The 23,438-nt window shown below is 33.3% G+C and overlaps 1 long non-coding RNA gene across 11 annotated transcripts in view; it reads right to left on the bottom strand.

The window, feature by feature from the left end:
- The window catches only part of LOC140604738 (uncharacterized), a 158,640-nt gene that overhangs the window by 42,714 nt on the left and 92,488 nt on the right, over positions 1-23,438 (bottom strand). For 3 of the 11 annotated variants that reach the window (XR_012007541.1, XR_012007540.1, XR_012007535.1), the window contains one exon: positions 21,422-23,085. The exons of 5 other annotated variants lie outside the window; for them this stretch is intronic. This is a non-coding gene — a long non-coding RNA (uncharacterized lncRNA). Of the gene's footprint in view, positions 1-19,436; positions 19,650-21,421; positions 23,086-23,438 lie in introns of those variants that run through there. 3 more of the 11 variants (XR_012007536.1, XR_012007544.1, XR_012007543.1) reach the window with 3 other exon arrangements.

Raw genomic sequence — 23,438 nt, forward strand, 5'->3', positions numbered from 1 at the left:
TAAAGCAAAAATGCAATAAAATGAGGCATGCCTATATTTTTTTGCTATTATTACAAAATAGTTTTGAGATCATAGATCCTCTGAAAATGTCTCAGGTTGCCTTTTCATTTTGTGATTGTTTCCCTTTCTGTGCAGAAGCTTCTTTAGTTTGATGCAGTCCTACTTGTCTACTTTTTGCCTTTGTTGCCTATGCTTTTGGTGTCATACCTGAGAAATCATTTGCAAGACAAGAAGCTTTTCCCATATGTCTTATTCTATGAGTTTTATGGTTTCTGGTCTTACATCTAACTCTGTAATCCATTTTGAGTTAATTTTTGTATATAGTATACGGTAAGGCTTCAACTGGGAAATGGAACTGAATAGATATTTCTTCAAAGGATGCAAATAGTCAACAAGTGTATGAAAATGTGATCAATGTCACTAATCATCATGAAATCAAAATAAAAACTACAATGAGACATCACCTCACACTTACAGGATGGCTATTGTTTGCTTTTTTTTTTTTAAGTGTTGGCAAAGATGTAGAAAAAAGAGAATCCTTGTACACTGTTGGTAAGAATGTATTTGGTGCTGCCACTATGGAAAGCAGTATGCAGGTTGCTAAAAAAGTTAAAAAATACCACTACCATACAATTTAGCAACCCCACTTCTGCTTATATATCCAAAGGAATTGAAAAAGGAATCTTGAAGACATATCTGCACTACTACATTCACTGCAGCATTAATCATGATAGCCAAGATATGGAAACAATCTAAATGTCCATTAACAGATGAATGGATAAATAAAACAAGGTATATAAATAGAATGAAATACTATTCAGCTTTAAAAGAGAAGTAAATCCTTTGAGACAATATGGATGGAACCTGAAGATACTATGCTAAGTGAAACAAGCCAGACATAGGACAGAGACACTACATGATACCACTCACATGAGAAATATAAAATAGTCAAACTCATAGAATTAGAGAGTAGAATAGTGATTGTCAAGAGCTGAGGAGAGAGAAAAATGGGGAGCTATTACTTAAAGGGTACAAAGTTTCAGAGAGCTACTGTATAGTCTAATGCTTATAGTTAGCAATAGTGTATTGTATACTAATATTTTAGATCGTTTTTATCATAAAAAATAACAGGAGGAAACTTTTGGAAGTGAGATAGATGTTTATGACATTGAGTTGATACATTAAATATGTATATGTATAGTTTTTTGTATGTCAGTCACTCCTTCAATAAGTTGGCTTAAAAAATATATCTCATGGAATAGAACAAGGTTAAAGATTACTTAAATGAGGGACACCTGGATGGCTCAGCGGTTAAGCATCTGCCTTCCGGCTCAGGGCGTGAAACTGGAGTCCTGGGGATCGAGTCCCACATCGGGCTCCCTGCATGGAGCCTGCTTCTCCCTCTGCCTATGTCTCTGTTTCTCTCTCTCTCTCTCTCTCTCTCTCTGTCTGTCTCTCATGAATAAATAAATAAAATCTTAAAAAAAAAAAAAGATTACTTAAATGAGAAAACAGAAGAATTTGCCTTTTCGAATATTTTAGCTAGAGTACATATAGGTAGAACACTATATTTAGGTTGTACAATTAGTCATATTTGGGTCAACTCATTTTTTTCCAAATTTTATAATTACATTGCAGTCAAATTAAACATATATGATTGAAAGGCAGTCACTGAAATGAGTAAAAAAGGAAACAAATATTTCTGTTAGAAGAAAGCCAAATAGATCTACCTGAACAAGCACGATTATTTAAAGTTCTTGAACGTCAGACAGAAGACATCAAAACTGGGCTAATTTGTGTTCTAGCAGGCAGCATTTTGTGTGTGTATACAAAGTTAAAGAGTTGGCTTCAGGACAAGTGTTACTGCAGGACCCCCAATAGCTCCTGGTCAGAGCCATTTCACAAGGGATTGGAGAGGTTAAAGTAAGAATCCAAAGGTCAAAGGACAAGTCAGAGCAAGTGCTTCCTAGCAAAAGGCATAAAGCACAAGTAGAAACAAAATAACATTGGACAGATGGTGTTATACCAACTAACAGGGTTGTTTTACTTAGTAAATTAATTAATAACTTAGTACTTTGGGCCAGCTCAAGGAATTTTGCCATGCTAGTAAACCCATAACTCTATGCTCATTCTTCCAGTTAGCCCCTATTGGCTTCAATATATTTGTCAGGGACATTTTATGAAGGTTTATCATTCCACAATGTTGTCATAAATTCAGGTTGATGACAAGAACATTAAAAGTCAACTTGTTCAATCCCATGATTTTATTTTATTTAAAGATTATTTATTTATTTATTCATGAGAGACACACAGAGAGAGGCAGAGACATAGGCAGAGGGAGAAGCAGGCTCCATGCAGGGAGCCCGATGTGGGACTCAATCCCAGAACTCCAGGATCATGCCCTGAGCCAAAAGCAGACGCTCAACCACTGAGCCACCCAGGCATCCCAACCCCATGATTTTATAGATAAAATGAGGTTCTTGGAGATTAAGTAGCTTAAAATATTCCAAATCAGGACTAGAACCAGGCATCTCTGTATTGTTTCCTACAGAAGTAGGAATACCATCATCCTACTTATTTAGTTGAATATCATCCAAGATTCCTCAAATGGAAAGTATTTCTAATCTATTTAAACAATTTTTTAAAGCATGAAAATTCTACAAAATGACATTTTTATTGCATCTGACTCAACCATGTCAAAAGCTGATGGACTATAAGAATATTAAGCTAATTAACAGGGAAGACTTTGGATTGTTTAATGACTTAAACTGTCACAACATAAATAAGCTTTTATTTTTTGAACTGAAACCATGGGTATTTATTTTTGGTTTCTTTGTTCAGTCTTTTATTTAATCCAATAAAAAATAAATATACTTCTATTTCCAGAGTTGAATTCTGGAGCCATTCTACTAGGGTTTGAAAACTACTTCTATTATCTACCAGATAGGTGGTCTTGGGTAAGGCACTTAATAAATTGGTGTCTCACCTACCACATCTCTAAAATGGGAGTAATGTAGGATATGAAGGATAAATGAGTTAATATATGTAGAAGATCTAATGTAGTGTCTAGTACAGAGTCATCACTATGTAAGTAATATCAATCGTTAAATTATAAACATTACTATTATCATATTTTATGCATTTTCTTTGAGAGAAAATAATATACTTTTGAGATGCCCCTTAAATTCCATATTATTTAATCCAGCCTAGGATGAACCAAATACTTACAAATTAGGATCCCATGTTGTCTCTTTTTAGTGTGTACTATAATTTTGCAGTCAATCTATTTCAGGTATCAAAACATGATAAATACCCACTGGGAAGAATATGATAAGAATGTATGATACATATGATTTGGAGTAGAAATTTATTTTAATCTTATTGCTATAGAATGTTGATATTCTTTAAGTAAGTTTAATACACTCAGTATTCAGTTTAAAGGTTGGTGTTTGTGAAACCAAGTAGGTCTGTGCTGTATAAACTAATATTCCTATTTAAAAATACAGTTAATATACAAATGCTAACAAGACTAAAAATTTTTCTGTTACTTAAATTTAAGCTGTATTTTGACAATACTTAAATACAGACCTTTAATCTGTCGCAAAAATTCCAGACTACTATGTTATCTTGTTATTTTTCTAACATATACACGTTATCTATAAATTTTATTTTTTAGTAATATAATTGTTTGAACACAGACATCTAATTTTACCCAGTCCAGAAAACCTCAGTGAATTATCCAGAGAATTACAAAATTAGAAGAAATATCACTTAGGAAAATAAACCAAGAATAATACAGGACATATCAGAGTCTGTTTTTTCCCCCTCAGATGCAATTTAGATCATATCATCCTAAAGAACGGCATCAAATACTCTACTAGGGAACAGGTAACATCTCAAAAATATTCAAGAATCCAGTTGTAAAAATTTAAAATTATATTTTAGAAAAACAGTGACATAAGTAGCTGTATAACATACATAGAAGTGGAATAGTTCTAGGTATTGCCACAAGCAAGATTTTTACCATAATGGAAAAAATAGGATTTATGTATGTGTCAGAATATATTCATGTTTCTCTTCAACTATAACCCAAATAACCTATATTTGAAAAGTTCTGCTTTCAAGATGATTGAAAATTTGATTAATAACTTTGGAACATTTTATATTTACCAAAAGTAGTTCCAAGATGGAAAATTTGGATTCATTCACTTAATGCTTAGCTTTGATAGAAGATGGCATAATTCAGAACATATTTCAAATTTACTACAAAGAGGCTATTGTATCTTTAGGTAATGAAACTACAGTTGACTCTTGAACAACACAGGTGTGAACTGCATGGGTTTACTTAAATTCAGATTTTTAAAAATAAATATATTAGAAAACTTTCTGATGATTTGTGACAATTTAAAAAAACTCACAGATAAACTGTGTGGCCTAGAAATATTGAAAGCACTAAGAAAAAGTTAGGTATGTAGGTATGTCATGAATGTGTAAAATACATGTAGATATGAATCTATTTTATCATATACCACCATAAAATATATATAAATCTATTCTAAAAAGTTAAAATTTACAAAAAAATAAAAAATAAAAAGTTAAAATTTGTCAAAACTTATACACACTAACACATACAAGGTTGTCATTTGCAGCCAAGAGAAATGTAAAAAAAAATGCAGTGTTAACCATAACTGCATAAAACTAACGATAGTACATGCTGTATTACTATAGTAGTTTCATATCTACCTCCTGTTGCTGGTGCAGTGAGCTCAAGGGCTGGAAGTATCAATCTAAAATGCCATGTGATGATAATCATCTCCACATGAGCAGTTTGTCTCTCTGGTAAATAGCATGTCACACTAAAAGTGATCTCTTATGGTTCTCATGTATTTTTCATCATGTTTAGTGCAATACCATAAACCTTGGATAACACCATGGGATCCATAAAGTTCTACTACTGATGCTGGAGTAAAGAAGCAGAGAAGAGTCATGACATACAAGAAAAACAAAACTGAATTGCTTGATAGACCATAAATTGAGGTCTGGGGCTGTGATTGCCCACCATTTCAACATGAATAAATCCAGCATAAGGACAATAAAAAAAAAAAAAATCACAAAGCTGGTGCGTCAGCTACACCAGGAAACGTGACAATGTGCACTTTTAAAAAAAAGATTTATTTATTTATTTTAGAGCAAGGGAGAGTGAGGGAAGGGGCATAGGCAGAGGGATAGAGAAAATCCCAAGCCGACTCTGAGTTGAGCATGGAGGTGTATGTGGGCCAGATCTCATGAACCTGAAATCATGACCTGATTTGAAACCAAAAGTCAGATGCTTAATCTACTGAGCCACACAGGTGCCCCAAAAATGCTGCACTTCTTGCAAAACATCTTTGTACCGTTTATTGAAAATGCAGCTTTTATGTGGGTGCAATATTGCTATAAGAAATATCTGTAGACCCTAATGTGATTCAAGACAAAGTGAAAGTGAGCTGAATGATCTAAAGCTGGAAAATTTAATGCCAGCAAAAGATGGTTTGATATTTTTATAGAGGGGTTTAGCTCTAAAAACATCAAGGTAACAGGAGAAGTAATTTCTGGTCACCAAGAAGCAGCAGATGAGTTCCCAGACACCATTAAAAAAATTATTGATGAGAAAAGATATCTGCCTATCCAGGTTTTTCATGCAGATGAGTGTCCTATTCTGGAAAAAAATAAAGCCACAAAGGGAATTTATTAGTAAGGAAGAAAAGCAAACACCAAGGTTTAAGACATGAAGAAATAGGCTAACTCTACTCTTTTGTGCAAATGTGTTGGGTACGATCAGGATTGCCCTTATTTATGAAGCTGCTAAATGCTGAGCCTTTAAGGGAAAGGATAAACCCCAGCTATCAGTCTATTTATTGTACAAGAACCCCCTTTTTCCTGGATTGGTTCCATTGATGCTTTGCCCTTGAAGTCAGGAAGTAACTGAGCGGTATGTAACTAACTGCCTTTTGAAGTTCTTTGATGTTGGACAATGCCCTTGGCCACCCACAGCCCCATGAGTTCAATACCGAAGGCATCAAAGTGGTCTACGTGCCCCAAACACAATCTAATTTAGTATGTAGATCAGTGGGTCAAAAGGACCTTTAAAACTCTTTACAGTGGTACTCTATGGAAAGGATTGTCAATGCTATGAAAGAGAACTCCCATTAAGAGAATATCATGTAAGTCTGGAAGGATAAGACCATTGAATATTCTATCATTGTTAAAGGAAAAGCCATGAAAACAACCAAGCAGGCCAGTAAACACAGTGGGAGAAAACTGTGTCCAGATGTGCATGATTTTGTATGATTTACACCAGAGCCAAAAAGGAGATGATTAAAGAGGCTGTAGATATGGCCAAAAGGTGGGGGTGATGGGTTTTGAGATGGACCTTGGAGAAATTTAAGAGCTAATAGACACTATATTAGAGGAGTTAACAGATGACTTGAGGGAAATTAATGCTTCCAAACCAGACAATGAGGATGAAAATGTAGAATAAGCAGGGCCAAAAAATGAATTGATTTGAGACAATCTGGCAAAAGGGTTCCAATTACTCACGATGACTTTTACTTCTTTTAGAAAATGGACCTTTCTATGATAATGGGCACTGAAAGTAAGGCTAATGGTAGAAGAAAGATTAGTAGTGTATAGAAATATTTTTAGAGAAATAAAAAAGCAAAAAAGATCAGACGGAAATTATGATGTATTTCCATAAAGTTACGCTAAGTATGCCTGCTTCTTTGGCCTGCCCTTCCACCTCCTCCAGCTTTTCTGCCTCTGCCACCTGAGACAGCAAGACCAGTCCCTCCTCTTCCTCAGCCTACTCAACGTGAAGACAACAAGAATGAAGACCTTTATGATGATCCACTTCTATTCAAGGAATAGTAAATTATCATCATGCTGTACAGTTAATAAGCTTATCTGTTGTGTATGTGTCTTCTTCTGAGCATCTAATAACTGTGGCAAAAACTACATGAGAGGTTTCTGCATTACTATTATCATCATCATCACCTAAGAATTCATGTGTAGAATTGTGTAGAATACCATGCGGAAGACTTGCATGGAAGTGGATAGCCTGTCCTTACGTAGGCATAAGGTATGTGATATTTCATATGAAATTAATAGTGTGTTAGTATTTTACTGTTTTAACTTCACTTCCCCCTGCCCATCAACTTACATGACTATACTGACTGCCTCTTTCTCTTGTAATTGAAGAAACTGGGTATCAGCCTATTATCACAGGTAAGTGATTCTTTTAAAAATGTAATATTGGGGCACCTGGGTGGCTCAGTGGGTTGAATGTCTGCCTTCAGCATAGATCATGATCCCAGGGCCCTGGAATGGAGCCCTCAGTTGGACTCCCACTCAGTGAGGAGTCTGCTTGTTCCTCCTCTCTCTCTCTCTCCCTCCTGCTTATGCACTAATAAATATTTTTTAAAAAGAAAAAATATAAAAATGTAACATATCTTCCAATATTGTATTTTGAATATAACTGTAATACTGTATTCCATAAAAATTTTATAACAACTGATACATTAATGTATAAAGGCTAGGCTACTGTGAAGCAATCACATTGTTTACAATAAGCTACCACAAAGCAGTCATATTGATGTTTCTTGATTATCAACACATAATTATAGCTATATATAAGTATGAATTTCTCTTTAACTTCATCATTTCATTTTTGATTTCTAGAGTTAGTAATATGTGTAATATCTACAGTGTTTCGTATAAGACAATATTGATGTAGGTACTGACACAATTCATCTTGTAAACAGATGACATAAACATACAGTATTGATAGAGTACTGCAAATGTATTTTTTCTTAAGATTATCTTAATAACACTTTCTTTAGCTTATTTTGTTATAAGAACCCAGTATGTAATACATATAACATATGAAATATTTTTAATTGACTGTTTATGTTATTGATGGAGCTTCCAGTCAATGATAGGATAGTAATAGTTAAGTTTTGGGGGAGTCAAAAACTCTATTTGAATATTTGACTGTGTGGAGAGTTGGTGCGCCATCCCATGTGTTCTTCAAGGATCAACTATACTACAGCAGTACTCTGTCCAATGAAGGTGATGTGAATCATAAGAGATTCATAATGCTTGATGCAGCCTTCCTATTGAATTCTCTAGAAACTGACCATGAGGTCCATCCTAGTATTTGCAAAACCTTCTAATTTTAAGACACTGCAGTGATAATAAGAGATTACTATCCTACTACTGTTATCAGAAAGACTCATAAAAATAAAACCTATTTTAGTTACAGGTATTAATTTTACCGTATGTCTGTTTATCAGAAGAAATTTTAGGTAAGAAGCCATAAAAAGAAAAATACTTACCAAGGTATCAGAATGCCTAGATTATTTAACACTTCTCTCAAATTTTTGAGTGACTTTGGATGATCCTTTAAGCTTTCTGGGCTTTAGTATTGGTCATTTATAAAATGAGAGATTGATAAACTGGATAAATCAGCTTTAAAATTCAATATATATGCTTTTTTTTATATGCTTTTAACATAATAGAAATTTTACATTTCTAGCATAAGACTCAATTATTTATGTTTTTACTAATGAATAAGGTTGTCTCTGAGTGTGTAGGATTCTTACTGAAGAGAATGAGTATAAAACCTTTAAAATTTTTTTCAAATTTTTTATCATTTGATTAGCTTACCATTTTCCAACAGGCTAGATCCCTTTCCTAAGGGTAAAGTTCAGTTCTCAGACAGATTTATGATTTCTGTAATTTGGACTCATAGAGATTACAGCTGCCAATGGAGAGTTGAGCAGAAATTGCTAATAATAAGCTCATATCTTGTTTTCAACTTCAGAGATTATTGGGCAAAGGAATACCCAGGTCAGGTGTTTGTTTCTGTACCGATGGAAGGGACTTTTCTTAATTAGTCTCCGGAGTATCTAGCACCTCATTTTGTTGGATATAGATTGTCAATAAAAAGGTTAAATCTGGGAGGGACATTTTGAGCTCTGATGGCTTAGCCTATTTAGAAATGCTTGACCTTACAGAGATGGATAGTAAAGCCAAAACTCTATATTCTTTTCTTTATGGTAATTCTTTGAAATGGAAAACCTGAAGGCCTACATGCCAAAGAGCTATGGAGAGTGAAGAAAGAATATCTTAAACCCACCCTATCCATATACAGTGGCCCACTATTTAAGTGCCAACTTATCTGTGGAAATGAGGGCTTCCAGTTTATAATACATCATTTCAGCATGCACAATAGAAACAGTGTGTTTTCCTTAGGAAGTGTTCCCTAGAAAGGTCCTTTCAATCGGAATATAAGTGTATCTCAATATAAAATTTGACTAGTCAACAGGAGGACAACTTTTGAAAGTAATTTGAACCACACCTTCCTCCCTTAAGATATTACTTCACTGAAACTTCACAATGCAAAGATTTGGTAAAAAGAAGCTAAGCTAGTTTTTCTGAATTATTTGAAAAAACAAAATGAATCTATGTCATTGTCCCTGAAAGAATTGTGATTTTTTTTTTCCAGTAATTCTTTTCCCCACTCCAAAAACGTGCCTAACCCAGCATCTCCAGCTACTGCATACTTTACCTCATTATCTATGAGGTAAATTTGAGCTAGGAAAGATTTCAGATGATTTATATGTTAAGCAGAATTCTCTTGAAAACAAAAAATATAGAAAAAGTGTGTTAGGATTGTATAATAAAATCTTCAATATAAAATCCTGGGCCTTCTTTCGATGTGCACTAAATAACAGAGCTAGTAAATTAGTGGTTGAAATGTTTCTGTCAATAAAATTGATGTTATTTCATACTACTTGTAGGAGGCTCACCTCCTTTTACAAATCAGAGTAAGCAGTTAATTTGAACTTGTCAATGCAACAGAGTCTGTTGTAGTTCATTGATTCCTTTGATGATAGTAAAAGATACTTATATTTTTCATGGGTAGACATTTTGTATTTTAAGGCTATAGAAAAGCTCACATAAACCACATTTGTTTAGTTTGGTAGAAAGAAGCAAATATGTACAACTTTTTTATAGTCCAATTTTATAATAGAAATTTCTTTAAAACTTCAAAAAATAAATGTAAAACCATTATTTAAAAGTTGTTTACAAAGGTATAATTGGTTGAGGACATTTATCCAGATCTTACAAAGTTTTTTTTAACCTTGAAATCATCACAAAATATAATACAGCTTCAGAATCTAATGATTTTCTACTGAGCGTATTGCTGTGAGGGACAGAAAATGCATTCGTCCTGAATATTATCTTGGCTGCCTCACTGAGAAGTTGCAATATTGTTTGTTTGTCAAACAGCTTGAAAAGCTAGACAATGCTATTAGGAGTGGTATGGAAATAAAAGGTATAGAGATTATTCTTACCTGCTGCTTTGTTATTTGGTAAAGTCAAAGCAGTAATGGTTTTCTTATCCTTTCATTCTTAATGAATTGCCATAATAAAATCTGCAGATTACTTTTTAAAAAATCATGTATTATCACAGCAGTGGAAGAAAATTCATTTCAGAAACACGACATCCAGTCATCTCTATGGAAGACATTTGTAAAATGATCTGAGAAATGACGAACTCTCTGTATATTAGACAAATGAATTTTATATATTCCTCATCTAACAATTCTTTCAGTGCTTCCTGCTTCCCTGTTTAAATGCAACTTTCTATAAATGATTTTGATGTCCTGTTCAATTGAATTGTTTATTTCTACTTCTTTGCATTTTTTTGTATTTCCTTATATAAAATAAAAATATTAAGATTGGGATTTTTTTTGGTTTAATAGGCAATTAATACAGTTACCTCTTATTTGGTTTATGGCTTAATGGGTCAAATGTGTAAAATCTTGTGAATGTAATTAGGCTGGGATATAATTCTGCTTTACTTTCTAATTATTTGTTGATACCATCTCAATGTCTCATAATGGCACTTTCCAGCCAATTAAAAAAAAAAGACACAGGATTAGACTTCAAAACAGATATATGTAGGACTCTTTTGGCTAAGTTCAAGGAGAAGGAGAGAGAAGATAAATGTAATTTAAAAATTTTCAGTATTATAGTTCGATTGTATCAGATAAATTCCACTGTCCCACAGGAAAGGTTTGGGGTATAGGATGTAAAAATAAAATTGGTTGAAATGTCATTCAGAGCTATGACACATATGATGTGAGGCTCAATAATGCAGGACCAAGAGAATTTCGAGACATTAATTGGTTAATTTTAAGTTTCTGTGTTGCATTAATATTTCTCTAGGCCTGAGATATATCTATCCTCTCAACAGTGAAATCATCCCCAAATGATGCCAACATAATTAATGCAGACCTAGTTTACTCCACAGCCTTGAGCTAAGGGCAAAACTGGGGAAGAATACAAAAATACTTTCCCTTTCCTCACACATCACAGCATAACACCTTCACCTTCATATTCCAAAGGGAAAAACAATAGTAAGTTTTAGCAACAGAAAAGAAAATGAAACATGAGAGTATATAAAAACACATAAATATAGAAGTGAAATTCAAGCGACAGTTTCATTTTGTTTGATGACAGTGTGAATAATGTCTTTTCTCCCTCTAATGACAAAACTTGTTTTCCAAAATTGTAGAGATAAAATACTTTCTTATTCATGTCCCAGCAAGAGCTACCTGTATTACTGCAGAGTCTATCTTTCCAATCATAATGCTTCTTTTCCTGGTTCTGAATATGCTTTGTAGTGGGAGAAAGGACATTTAGGAATTGAGAATTGAGATCCAGTTACTCTTAGAATAGCATTCTAAAGAACACCTACTCAAGTCATCCACAAAGGGAGGCACATTCTCCTCCCAGTTCCTAAAGAGAAAGTCTATGTTTTACTTTCAAGTATCTCCTTCAGTTTCATCCAGTTTATTTACAGTAAGTAGATCAGCAATATTGAACTGTATCCTACAGCCAACAAGACCTGTATGATACATCCAGAAGGTATTTCCTGAACAAGGGTGAAGACTGACCAAATAGGAGGTTGTCTGAAGTGAAATGCAGCATCAGGGAACCCATCTCTCCAACTTATGTTTTCCTGAAGAAGGGAGAGTAGTCATTTGACTCTTGAAATATGTGGCTCTTTCCATGTTCTCTTTTCCTCCAGAATTGGCTACACTCAATTGGGCTGAGCTCATCCTTCAGTTCAAAAGCCAGTAAGGTAAGCAAATCAGGCCAACCCATTTCTTTGCTTTCATTATTGTAGCTTCTGTGCCTCCCAAAGTATATGTTAATTCACAGTCCCATGGTCACCATGGTTTCAGTTTTGGTGCAGAAAGCAACAGGATTCTTATTTTTATTAGGTTTAGTCTGGGTTTCTATTGGCTTTATCATGGATCCCTGGGATGATGGGACAGGCTTATCTGCAATTTTCTCTCTTCCTTGTATTACTACTGCTCCACTGCATAGAAAGTTTGAGGTTCACAGGGTGTCTGTCCGCTGAAGATAGCCATAAGTAGGTGTACAAGCATAGAAAGAACATTATAACTGAGGATAATTACTTCACTTGAGGATTGTTTTGCATTGGTGTGTTTGTCATAGTTGGTTATAAGTAACTTTTCTGCTGATGTAAATGAACTTATGCTAGAAATAATGGGATATAGGTTTTTAAAAACCAGCCTTTTAATCACACAGAAACAGTATGAGTCTTAGAGTTGTTTATCTAGTGAATAATGAAATTAAGTACATAATAGTGTAATTAATTCTAATATAGTTATTTGTTTACTTGCAAATGCCAATATATAACTGACTATAATAAATTGTGGTACTCTGGAAGCTCAATAAATGTTAAACTAGAAAATTTAAGAATAGGGTATCTGTTTGCATATATGTATGTGCTTGCAACTTGTATTAAATTAGTATGAGGACAGACATTATAGTATAATAATGTAGTTATTGATTTTTAAATGGTTTTAATACTGTAGGTCCATAGTCAAAAAAGTTAGGAATCTCAAACTATAAACATGTCCCTAATCCATTCTACTTATAGATATATACAATGATTTTAAGAAACAATTTGACAAATAGTTAATTTCTAATAGTTTTCAAAAGATTGAGTTTGTGACCAAACATTTTCTAATTTGTCAATTAGCATTCTAAAAAGCTTGAGGTACTTTATTATTATTCATTACTATTTCCCATGTTGTTTATATATATTTTGCCTTCTCAAATGCCAGTTTTAAAATAAATTTACTTAGCTCAGACTGAAAAATATTATAAATTAATCAACAGTCTCACATTAAAGAACTTTGTCTTCTTTCACCACCTTGTTTGATTTTCTAACTTTTGAGTCTTTAAAAATTTTATATACAATTTGCATTAATTTTATTGGTATAGTATTCTATGTATACTAATCTTATTTTTACCCAATTTGATTGTCAGCAAAGGGAGTTGTTATTAGTGCATTTTTAGGATCAACTTAGCATTTACATGTCTCAAAAAACAAAACCATGAAGTTATGGGTATATGCCAAGGAAAGGAAAAGACAGTGATAACCAAAACAACAAAGTAAACAGAAGTTTGTAGAATTGAGAATTAAACTTACATTGAAGCTTGTGGACATCCAATGTAAAAGGGGACACATGATCATTTGTTTTGCTCTTGCCAAACAATAAAGAACTTACTTGTTCAAAAGGTAAAAAACAAACAAAAAAACACACATTACTTTGATGCTGATTTCTAAAAAGATACTATTTGCCAAAATTTTAAAATTTTCTGTAAAAGCATATCTCTCATATATTGACAATCCGCAACAGCTAGGAATGAATTGTAACAGCATAGTTATGTACTATATACATTTCTGAGGTTAATTAACTTAGGAATCATTCTTTCTTATCTTTCATACTTCATATCACTTAATTCACCAAATACTATTCCAAATACTTCTCAAACTGTTTTCTATCATATTGCCACATCATTATCTTTCAACTTATTGTCACTCTAAGTATTTCTTTTCTACCTACTGTCCTCTCCGATTTATTCTTCCCATTGCAACCAAAGTGAATTTTCTTAATCTATAAATCTGAAAACAGTTTCTCTTATACTCATTTTTTTACCTATTGTAGTTAACAAAAATCTGAATTCATTGATCTAACATACAGAATACTATCAATATTTACTCTTTGATGGCTTCACTTCTCAGTTTTGAGTATAGATGCAACCTAATTTACTAAACTTCTTTTTTTTTTTTTTAATTTTTTATTTATTTATGATAGGCACACAGTGAGAGAGAGAGAGGCAGAGACACAGGCAGAGGGAGAAGCAGGCTCCATGCACCGGGAGCCTGACGTGGGATTCGATCCCGGGTCTCCAGGATCGCGCCCTGGGCCAAAGGCAGGCACCAAACCGCTGCGCCACCCAGGGATTCCTAATTTACTAAACTTCTTAAAGTTCCTCATGACTCTTCATATTCCTAATTCCTATATTTGAATCTTTTCCATTTTATCTTTTATGGTTACATCCTCCTAAAATAGTCTACTATCTCTTACTAAGAGTTTCCTTGTAGAGAACTATCCTTGTTAAAAGGTAGACGTCCCATCTATGTGCTATTCTAGTGCTATGTACTTATCCCTAAAACTGCACTAATTGCAATTGCCACATTAATGCCTGTTTCCTCTAATACACTATAAACTCCTGGTGAAACACTGAATGTTTACTATTGTTTATTGGAACTAGGAAGGTCTTTGAATCACAGTCAGATTGTGTAGGTTCATATCCTACCTGAAGAGCTGTTCAGAGCTATATGATTGTGATCAAGTTCCTCTTTTTATGACTCAATATTATCATCTGTTGAATGGAAATAATGTTTACTTCTTAAGGGGTTTGGGAAGTTCACATAAATTAAAACATGGTGTTTATAACATGTGTTTAGCACATAGTAAATTCAAGTGCTTATAAATGCTAGGTGTTTTATCATATTCTTAGTGCCTAGCACAGAGTACACAGTACATACGTAATTTATGAATATTGAATGAGGAATTATTCCCATTGTAAAGTGTCTTGATTCTATTTGATACAGTTTGCAAGTTCTGAGAAGCTAAATAGATGGATTAATATGCCATTTAGATTACCTCTCTGCAATAGTTTTGTAAGGACAGACTTTTTTTTGTTAAGGACTATAGAGCAGAAAATTAAAAATTTACGTAAGTGCTAAAAACTAGGTAATAAGTCTATTTAAAAATACACTGTTTCAACAAAATCAGTAATATATAAAATACTTTTGGTAGACTTTGCCAATAAATTGATAATTATACATTAGGATACAGTTGATTTGATATCATAATAGATATAAATGTTCTTTCTTTCCATTGCACTAGGAATGGTGAATAGTGATACTGTATACTTCTTTGTTCTAGATATTGGAATTGCAGTAGGAAATATTTATTCAATTAATACTTGTAATTACCATTTTAACTTAAAAGGATTTTCATCAAATTTGGGAACTTTTTAGCTATTATTCTTTTAGATATTTTTCTGCTCCTCTCTCTCTCCCCCTCTTCTTGTCTCTCATTACACTTATGCTGTTGATTTTAGCCATTCTGACCGGTGTGAGGTGATATCTTATTGTGGTTTTGATTTGCATTTCCCTGATGATATTGAGCATCTTTTCATGTGTTTGTTAGTCATCTGCATGTTTTCTTTGGAAAAATGTCCATTCATGTCTTATTCCCATTTTTAAACTGGATTATTGTCTTTTGGGTGTTAAGTTTTAAGAGTTCTTTACATAATTTGGATACTAACCCCTTATCAGATATGTCATTTGCAAATATCTTCTCCCATTCTGTAGGCTGCCTTTTAGTTTTGTTGTTTCCTTTGTTATTTAGTTCTTTTATAATCTTTTAGTGATTATTTTCTATTTGGTGAGACATTGTTCTCATTCTTTAATTCTCTAGGCATATATTCTTTAGTTCTTTCAACAATTTACAAGTGCTGATTTAAAGTTTTGTGAGTCTAACATCTGGGCTTCCTCAGAGAGTTTCTATTGACTGTGTTATTTCCTGTGTATGAGTCATAATTTCCTACTTTTCTGTGTGTGTCTTACAATATTTTGTTGAAACTGGACATTTTATAATGTGACAGTTGCGGAAATAAAATTCCCCACTTTCCCCAGATGTTGTTGTTATTTGTTGTTTTGTTTTCTGTTTGCTGAATAACTTTCTTATAATAATCCTGCAGAGTCTATATACTCTGTCATGTACAGCTACTGAAGTCATGGCTCATTTTCGCTTACTGGTCAGAAATTATTGATTTTCCCTAAAATTTCCTTGAAGAAATAAGTCCCAACGCTTTTCAAAGGGGCTTAGTGTATTTTGAAGCATGCCTTCAACATTCAAGTACTTTGAAACTAGTGATTAGCCTTCATTTCCTGCTTGTTCAGGGTTTTAAGTTCAGTCACAGGTGAGAAATTAGAGCCTACTCAGGTCTTCCCAAGCCTGCACACACCCCTGCACATGCATGGGGGTTTCTAGATTCCCAGTATGTTGGAGCTCTTCAAAGTCAACTGTGGAATTTCATTTTCAAGATCATCCTTACCACTCCCAAAGCAGTTGTGATGGTAAGCAATTGTTTTCAACAAATGTCTTGGAAACAGGCTTTCCTAGTGAATGTACTCTTACCAGGTCAAATAATGAGAAGTGCTGTTAAGGTTTTGCAGGGAGCTACTAGACAGATGAAATATATGGGGCTGGGCTTTCTGAAGAGCTTCAAATCTCTTTGGCTGCTAGGCTGCTTTTTTCATTGTTGTCTTAACTGCAAATCTGTTGCTTTCAAAGTTTTGTGGAGCTGAGTGGAGAGGGATAGAGAGAGGGCAAGTCAGACTGCCACAGGGCTCTGCTGTTACTATTTAACTCATTGTCTTGAATAAATGCTCCTGAGATTGTTGGAGGTCTTTGGTTCATTTTTGGAGTTTTGAAAAACTTAATTTTGGTAATCTTTACTAGTGTTCTCATTGTTTCAATGGAACAGCAGATTCTGGAAGTCATAAGGACTCTGACATCTGAAAATTATCCCCTTCTAATTGTGTTTCATAATTTTTTTTTCACCTTTCTACTGGGACATGGCACTAGTGCTGAACCTATAAACTTTTGGAAGCAGGTACTTGGTCACTTACTGAAGGTGATCTTCTCTATTCCTGGATAATCTTTCTTTTAAACTCTATCCTCAAATAGCTCAGCTCTTATCAGTGTTCTGAAGTCCTCAGAGATCTGTAGGTGTTTCAATTTGAGCTAGTTTTTTCTCCCCTAATATGCAGAACAAAGCCCTGGGATATTTTCTCGAGTGGCCTTGTTTAATTTCATCTGGAGTCATTTGGTGCTGATACAGAGCTTTTCAAAATCTGGGTCAATATGTTTAGCTTTTCTAACAAAATCAGTCTTTCTGAATTCTTTTATGGTTACAAGGATTTAAAAGATATTATATATTGCATAGTAATAAATATATTCTTGGAATAAGTCTATTTAAGAAGGCTCATGTGTTTACCAAGGATTTCTCCAATGTTTTCCATCGCAACCTTGCAACCTTAAGTTCGAGTAACTACAATATTATCATCATAGTTCAATAATGAATGGCAGCAGATCTTTTTCGTGGAACACTCTTTCAGAGCAGTAATTATTGGAATGCAGGCATGTGAGAGTCATTTGTATTTAAAAATGGAAAAGTATGATTTAGTAGTTCAGTGATTGTTTAAAGCAGGGTAAGCATCACCATGAAACAGATGAATAATATCAAGTGAATAAAAGCATCAACTCTCAGTTGACTTCATAATCTGATTTAGCTTATCTTTTTTTGTAGAGTGAACTCATGGGGTGAGATACATATTTGTTTTACTATGCCATATTTTTGCATGTTCAGTTAAAACACAACACATATGCTAGTGGGCAATTCTCAGAGTTCTTTAACCAACGGAAACTCTTCTGATAAAAGTTTCTACATCAAGGCTAAGTCACTCACTCAATTCTTTCTCAATTACTTTCTTGGCAAGACAAATATGTTTTTGCATGCAAAAACTGGTGTTGTATTTAATTATCTCTGCAGATACAATACATCAATACAATTTTAATTAAGTTCTTCGTGTATCTTGGAAGTAATCTGTTCAGATGACTCTTGGAACTTTTAGGTAACAAAGATACCTCCAGGCAATGTTTCAGATTTCTTTTTCCTTCTTTCTTTTTCTCTTTAGTCAAACAGAATGCTGTAGCTCTTTTGATAATGCAGTGATTCTATTTTATACAAAAACTGCATATATCCCCACATACCTATAACAACGTTATCTATATTTAAGAACTACTTTTTCAATTTTAGAATAATAAATTTCAAATAAAAATTCAGCATTACAATTATTCTAATTCACCCATACTCTTGGTCATATTTGTTTCTGTAATGTGTATGCAAATCTACTAGCATTTAGGCATGATTTGCAACCATAGAACATAGTATAATGACTGGAGAATAACTCAGAATCATGATTTTGTCATTTTAGGATAACATTATTATAAAAATATAAGGAGTTAACTCCTTTTATAATCATAATATCAAGCTAAATAGCATGTTAAAGTACTTTAGAAACTCTCAAGCACAATTCAAATACTAGGTAAAATGACTAACTTTAATACTAAATGCAGTATTCTTACTAAAACGAATAGGTTTTTATGCAGAAAAATGGTGTAATTTTGAACAGATACCTATAATAACAATAGTATAAATTTTAGAAAATAAAGTAAGATTTTATTTTGAGATAAGGTGAAAGAAGATAAGTATTGCATTGTGTTAAGAATAGATAAAGTTCCCAAATATATGACTTCTTGAAAAATGAATTACTCAAAATAATCATTAAGGTAATGAAATTTTCATTAAAAATACATTTGTCAATATACATATTAATTGCATATATTTTTGTTCATTTTCAAAGAGAAGAATTGTTGCTAATCACTGCTTTTAGGGAGAAAATGAGAATTTGTTTTGGTTCCTTAAAATATCCTAGAAAAAAATAAAAGCTTGGGTAAGTATCAGTACAACATGAAAGTTAAACTATTGCCAAAGAAATGATCATTTCAGGAACAAACTGATAATTTAAGCTCATATATTTCACAAGATGATCAATAGCTTTCTTAAAAGTTATCATATCTTTACTACTAACATTATACTATTATTATGAAGTCTCAGCTGAATATATATTTCTATTTCTTAGATTTCATTATCTTTCTTTTTAAAAAAATAAAAAAAAAGATTTTATTTATTTATTTGTGAGAGACACAGAGAGAGAGGCAGAGACACAGGCAGAGGGAGAAGCAGGCTCCATGCAGGGAGCCTGATGTGAAACTTGATCCCAGTCACACCCTGGGCCAAAGGCTGGCGCTAAACCGCTGAGATACCCAGGGATCCCCTCATTTTCTTTCAGAAAAGCTACAACTAACCTAATCTTTTTGTCTATTCTGACCTCATCTTTCAAAACACATGTGAAAACTGCTTATCTTACCCCCATTGAAAAAAGCTCCTGCTTTGGAAATGGAAAGCTCTAACTTGGGAAAATTGGTTAGAAAACTTAGGTAAGTACATATTGTTGACTGCCATTCTCTTCTTGACGTACCACTGTGATTTTTGATGAAATTTACTAAACATGCCTAGAAGGTAAGAAAAAAGGATGATTGTCCTATGTGCCAGAATTCTATATTCTGGTCCTAGCCTCATTCACTTAACCCAAACCAAATATATCACTAATGCAACTAATGCCTTAGGTACCAAACTTCCTCACAGTCTCTATATCATGTTGGGAGTGGAGATATTTGTGTACAGATCAGGAGTTTGGGGGGAGAGGGGAGGGGAATTGAAATAGCAACAGTAGTCATAGTTGAATTTCATATAGCTTAGTTTTAGGAAGTGTACGAACATATGATCATGTGAAAACATTGCTAGGATCTCTCCAAGGACTTGAAATAGGCCTGTCCAAGAGAAACTTATGGTAACTGTATGGTAAATCTTCTATAAATTACAGAATTAAAAATGAGGAGCTTTAAAAACAGAGCTGATTTATATTGAAATCCCCAATGCCAACATGGTAACAGAATTCCTCATACAACCTCTGAGGTAGAATTCAAGATAATTTGAGATTCTATTTGTAATTAGTTCAATCTATTTGTTACATTATTAGTAGTCATGCATTAATGCCAATATATCAGTGCTGTTAATACCCTTAGTATAATACTACAGTAATACAGTATCATTAATATTTGTGTGCTGATAATATTTGTATTATTAGTGTCATTCACACACGGGTATTCCTTGCAAAAGAACAGTTCTGGAGTAAACTATGTTACCAAACTGCAAGTATTTTCTTCTGTGAATCAAGATTAACAGGTATTTTCTTAAACATCCTGCCTGAAGGAGTTCAGAGAGATATTTTCCAAACTTTCATCAATACTATATGGGCTGCATTTTCATCTCCAAAAAAACTATGGGACAATGTGTTTAAATGGGTACATTTGCATATACTACAGGCTGAACTCCCTCATAAGAAAAGTGAAATGGTTGAATGGACAGTACTATAGCATGCTAGAAAAACTGCAGACTTTGGAACAAAGGAAACATTAATTCAAATTCCATTGTGAATTAGAAATTTTCCATGTGCTAGCTATAAGTAGTTGCTCTTGGGAAAATGAAGAAAATAATGCCACCTTACAGCTTTATTCAGAGGGAGGGAGGCTAAAAAAGGTAATGCTTGTAAAGCACCTAGCTCAATGTCACAGAATGGATGGAAAATAAATATAACTTCCCTTTGCTATCTTCACATTAGCAGATAAAACCCCTGAACATTATCTTTGTAATCCACAAATAATTTAAATGTATGGTGCCTGAAGATTTTAATTCACTCAGTCTTTAGTGATTTCTTTCTCTTTCATTAAGTTGAAAAAAGCAATAATACAAAACACCATGCTATTTTAAAGTAAACAAAATTGCAGATATCAAAAGGGAAACATTCTTCTGATGTACTGTGAATTAAGTTGCTACCCAGGTAGTAGTGAGTTTGCATTCGGAAAATAACATTTTGAAAAATTCGAAGCTAATCCTTAGGAGGGGAAAAAAAATCAGAGATATTTCTGTTACCCTTCATATGAGACAGGAAACCATGTGGAAGAAGTAAGGTAAACACTAGTTCAATAGCTCAAATCTTAGAAATAAAATGTGCTGATAGAAATGACACCTATGGGAGTTAATGAAACACTAGAACACCTTTATTGTGGAAAACTCTAGAAAAGAAATGGAATTGAATATCATACTTGTAACATCAAAATGTAATTTTCAAAGTAGTCATCAAATCACATACTTGAATTTTGTCTTTAAATTTTGACAAGATCATAGCACAAAATTCTCAGAAAAAAATTTCACACAGTCCTTATCAGCATATAGACACTGTTCTGAAAATAGGAGATCCCAAATCAGCCCAACTGAACATACTAGCAGATTGTTTAACTTCAAATACTGATTGAGAATGATTGTTACAGTGGACCTTTGAAAGTTTCCCAAGACAGAACCTCAAATACTACGCAGTATTCCCCAAGAAGATTGATGGAAACATTTACTGACATCCTATAAACTTTTTTATTTGTCTCTGTAAATATCAGAAAAAATGACAAGTTCATTACTAATTGGAACCATTGCAGAATTTAAAATTTCATTGCTTTAACCAAAAAACGTATTCTGCCTAAACATTATCACTTTCTTAGACTTTTTAACTTTCACTTATTTCAGTAATCACTACTAGGAAGGAACTGACATTTTTTAAAACTTTCAAAATTTTAAAATTATTTGAGAAAGAGAGAGAGGGTGAGAGAGAGAGAGAGAGAGAGAGAGAGAAAGAGAACAGGTGTAGGTGCTGCGGGAAGGGGCACAGGGAGAGGGAGAGAAAATCTTAAGCAGGTTCCACACTCAGTGTGAAGCCTGGTGTGGGGCTCAGTCTCACGATCCTGAGATCATGACCTGAGCTCAAAACATGAGTCAGATGCTTAACCAACTGAGCCACTCAGGTGCCCCACATTTTTTTTTAAGCACAAGGACACACATTTTATACAAAGAGCAAATGTTTTTAATTACATTTTTTTTTTCACAAAAGTTACTGCATTGGTACAAAGAGTAAATATATGGCCCAAGCAAGATGAAAGTACAGGTGACTTTTGGGTTAACATTGTAGCCAAAGGTCTATATAGTACATGAGATTTAAATCTGAACTTTATCTCAGTTCTACATGACTGCATATCATGGGCCTTTAGATTTTCTTTCTAGGAGGTAAAATCATAAATAATATACCACTATTTACTTTTAGTTTAATGGCAACATACTGGTAAAATTCAATGGAATAATGATCAGCACATTTTCAAATTTAGAGTCAAAGCATTTATTTGTACAGGTCAAAATTCCCTAAGAAACTAACAAACTATATATAATTGCTATTATGTTTTATTTTCACACAACTAAGAGTACCCTTTTATTACTTTTTTCTCAAATTGCTTAAAGAAAATGTTATCCTCAATTTGAAATAAAACATTGTTACAGAAAATAAGGGGGCTGTGATTTAACCCACAGTATCCCTCCAGTGTGCTAGTGCTTCCACTTTGGCAATCTAAAAACAAGATTGTTTTTTTAAACATAAGATTCTGAGAGGGCCATACTGTTTTAGTTTTATTCTCCATTTTGTTTTGTTTTATTTTTATTTTATATTTTATTAATTTAATATTATTTTATTTTCTTTATGTTTGGAGATGAAAATTGCTACTTGGTCATACCCTTTAAAGACAAGCTTTCTGCCAAGGCAATTGTTGCATCATTTCAATGTCTTGATTATTGGATATATTCCTGCTGTCACTGTGCTTGTCTCGATTATATCCATTGCTATAGTTATTCTGATTTCATTGTACCTTACTTCTAATAACTGATTTATTTTCATCCTGTAGTTGTATTTTTTCTTCAAAATTTGTATGTTTTTTTTTTCTTTTTCCATTAATCTATCCATCCATTTCCTAACCATCCTCAATCTGTGAATCTTGGGGTTTCCTGGTCTTCTTCCTATTGTTTTGAATCATAATTAATTGCAAAATGGATTACCAGGTTACCAAAATAATTTATTAGAAATTCATTTCTGTATTTCTTTTATACTCTTTAACAGTATGATACCAATTAAAATACTCTTGATATAATTTACGGTTGGTTTTGCTGCCAGATTCTAAAATTATAAAATACTCAGAATTCAATATACAACTGTGAAGATTTCTGTATCAGTCTATATGGCATATATTTTTATTGATTTTAATAATACAGGATATCTCTAAGGGCTACAATTAGTAGCCTATATCTGTTACCTATATCTGTTCTAACAGCTATATCTGTTCTAAGATATAACATACAGTTTGAAGTTACAA

This window comes from Canis lupus, chromosome 15 (genome assembly GCF_048164855.1).
Source record: "Canis lupus baileyi chromosome 15, mCanLup2.hap1, whole genome shotgun sequence".
NCBI lineage: Eukaryota > Metazoa > Chordata > Mammalia > Carnivora > Canidae > Canis > Canis lupus.